Genomic DNA, 3,713 nt, shown 5'->3' with positions numbered 1-3,713 from the left:
AGCCTGCAGACCTAACACCACGTGGACACCAACAAGGCTTCTGGCTTGTATTCTCCAAAGCTATGGGTCCAGCCACATCTGGAGCCAATTTAGGCATTTCTGGAGCAGCCAAAGCAGCTGGGGTGCTGGTGCTGGAAGCAGTTTCCCAAAGTGGCCCTGGGCAGCAAGCCCCTGGATGTCACCTTGGTCCTATTCCCTGAGACCATTCTGTCTCCCTAGGCCTCTGTGCCTGTAATGGAAGATGCATCCTTGAAGATCTCTGAAATGCCTTCAAGGTCTTTTTTCCCTTCTCTTGATAATCTCTTTCTTCTGTACTAATCTCCTTAGCAAACAGTCACTGGGCTACACCATTGAATTTTTCTCCTTTAAATGCTCTCTCATTCTCTACTACATGGCCAGGCTGTGAAGTTTCCAAATTTTTATGTTATGCTCCCCTTTTATTTATAAATTCCAGCTTTACTTCATGCCTTTTCTGCCATAACTCAGTGTAGACTATTGCAAGTAGCCATGCACCTTCCTGAATGTTTTGCTGCTTAGAAATTTCTTCCATGGGGCCGGCCTGGTGGCGCACTCGGTAGAGTGCGGCACTTGGGAGCGCAGTGGCGCTCCCACCGAGGGTTCGAATCCCATATAGAGACCGGTCTGCTCACTGGTTGAGCACGGTGCGGGCACGACACTGAGGGTTGCAATCCCGTTACCAGTCACGAAAAAAAGACAAAAAAGGAAAAAAAAAAAAAAAAAAGAAAGAAATTTCTTCCATGAAATATTCTGGTTCCAAACCCTTAAGTCCCACATTCCTCAAAGTTCTAGGGCATGGGACACAATGCAGACAACTTCCTTGCCAGTTCATAGCAAGAGTGATCTTTGCCCCAGTTTCCAATAAGTCCCTTTTCACTTACATCTTAGATCTTCTCAGAATGGCCCTTTCTATCTACATTTCTATCAGCATTCCATTTACAACCATTTAACCAATCTCTAAGAAGTTCCAAAGTTTCCCTTGTCTTTTTGTCTTCTTATGAGTGCCCCATGCTCCTCCAAACTTTGGCCATTACCCAGTTCCAAAGCCGCTTCCACACTTTCTTGTATCTGTATGGCAACACCTCACTCCTTGGTACCAATTTTCTATATTAGTCCATTTCTGTTGCTTAATACCTGGAACTGGGTAATTTATAAAGAAAAATGAAATTTATCTCTTACAGTTTCAGAGACTGGGAAGTTCGAAGTCCAGGGAACACATCTGATGAAGGCCTTCCTTGGCGGTGGCTTCAGCAACACAGGGTATCATGTTGTAAGATGGTGGAAGCAGAGAGAGAGAGGGGAGGTGCCAGCTTCCTTTAAACAACCAGCTCTCGCAGGAACTAATAGAGTGAGAACTCACTCACTACCCCTCCCCCACCCCAGGGAGGGCATTAATCTATTCATGATGGATCTGCCCCCATGACCCAAATAGTTCCCAACACTGCCACACTGGGACATGCCAGATTTTGACATGAGCTTTGGGGGGACAATATGCCCAAACTCTATCATTCACTGTGTTAGTTTCCTCAGGCTGTCATAACACAGTATCACAAACTAGGTGGCTTCAAACAACAGAAATTTCTTGTCTCACAGTTCTGGAGGCCAGACATCTGAAATCACCATTGGCAGAGCCATACTGTCTCTGAAGGCCCTAAGGGAAGGTCTTTCCTTGCTCCCCCCAGCTTCTGGTGGTTGTCAGCAGTCCTTGGCATTTCTTGGCTTGTGGCAGCATCACTCCAATCTGTGCCTTTGTCTTCATGTGGCCTTCCTCCTGTGTGTCTCTGTATCCAAATTTCCCTCTTCTTACAAAGACACCAGTCATTGGATTAGGGCCCGTGATAATCCAGTATGACCTTACCTTAACTTAATCACATCTGCAAAGATCCTATTTCCAAATAAGGTCACATTCATAGGTACTGGAGGTTAGGATTTGAATATATCTGTCTGGCAGGGACACAATTCAACCCATAACACCACTAACCTGGAATGCCACAGTTACCTGTTTTCAACTCAAGTCTCTTCTGCCCTTTCTAAGTCTGAAGCCAAAGCCTTCCCGGGGCTTTCCCTCTGACTCTTCAGCCTTTGCCTGAAGATGAAGTTGTGCTTCCTCATTCCCAGAAATGCACTTTTATGGAGCCCTGCATTTCAGAGAGTGGCAGCCTTGATAGTGGCCAAAGGCTCTCCGCCTTTTCTCATAGAATCCTCACAATAGCCTCAAGAAGATTCATTATTCTTCCCATTTTATAGATGACAACATTGGGACTCAGGGACTTAAAGTGTTTTACACAAAGTCACACAGCAAGGAAATGGCAGAGCAGGGACTTGAACCAGGTCTGCCCGACACTGAGACCATGCCCCTAACCACTGAAGTCTACTGCCCAAATGCTTCCATTGGAGGGACATCTGCCAGCCATCAAGAGGGTCCATGTGAAGCACATCTAGCAACTTAGAAGAGTGTAATGAAAAACTACTAAAAAAGGAAGAAAGCACACAAAATTGAGGGCCTGCATTTTGGTCACTAGGAGGACCCAGGGATAAGGAGTCACAGGTCACATGAAGAGATAAAAACATACTTAGAGCCAGTTTTGGGTGACATTTTGCTAAGGACAAATTTTCCATAGGTGATATTTAAAAATTGATCTGATGGTAGTATAAGTTTGGTTACATTTGTATGTCCTACTTTTATAAGCCCCACTCATGGTGAATCTCATTTTGCACCCTGGAGGCTGCTGGTGTCCTGGAAGCCAGTTTGTTTTGATCAACATTCAGCCTTGGTCACGCAAGCATGATTCCACTGTGAACATGGTTTTCTTTGATGGGAGGCCTGACTGTTCAATGCAGGTATGGTTTTACTCAACCGACTATTTTCCTCAGTTGAACGAGGTGACTCTTGCATGGCCTTGATCACCCTGATCACTCCTGAAGATGTGCAGGCCAGCTTCAGGCTCGTCAATGATACAATTGCCCAGATTCAATAATAATCACTACTAACATTTCATTTAAGCATTCTGTGAATTTTTGCTGAGTGCATGCTTTGCCTTAGGTTCTGTGTTGGGTGCTAAGGATGTAGAAATAAACTAGATTTAGTCCTTCCCCTCAAGGAACTCCGGTTTCATTGGAGGAGATAGGTAATTACAAACAATGGCATCAGTGCTTTGAGAGAGCTACATCAGTCAGGTTCTTAGTTGTGTATGCCACACAGGTCTAAGCAGAAGAAGAGAACCAGGCTTGTTCTCACCACAGCCAAAGACGACAGAGCCAGGAACAGTGTGGCCAGCCAAAACGTCCAACCACACCACAGGAATTTCCTAGTAGAAACAATCACCACTCTGCCACCTGTAACTTGTACTGCTGTGAGGAGCTGGATATTACAAACTCAAACTCCTTCATGGGTATCCCAGGAATATCCAGACACTCTGTCACAGCTGCTTTCCAGAGTATTCCACCTAACTGCATGCAGTCATCAATGCCCATGATGTACTTCTACCTTCACATCTTATTAGGGGCACCTTCTTGATGGAACATGACGTCTGTCACAGCTGCTTTCCAGAGTATTCCACCTAACTGCATGCAGTCATCAATGCCCATGATGTACTTCTACCTTCACATCTTATTAGGGGCACCTTCTTGATGGAACATGACGCCCAAACAGTAGCAGAGTCTGGGAAATGTCACTTTAGTTTTCCAGCTTCTGT

The sequence above is a fragment of the Galeopterus variegatus genome, unplaced genomic scaffold, assembly GCF_000696425.1.
Source record: "Galeopterus variegatus unplaced genomic scaffold, G_variegatus-3.0.2 Scaffold7646, whole genome shotgun sequence".
Taxonomy (NCBI): domain Eukaryota; kingdom Metazoa; phylum Chordata; class Mammalia; order Dermoptera; family Cynocephalidae; genus Galeopterus; species Galeopterus variegatus.
The sequence above is the reverse complement of the archived record's forward strand: the minus strand, read 5'-3'. Positions refer to the sequence as shown.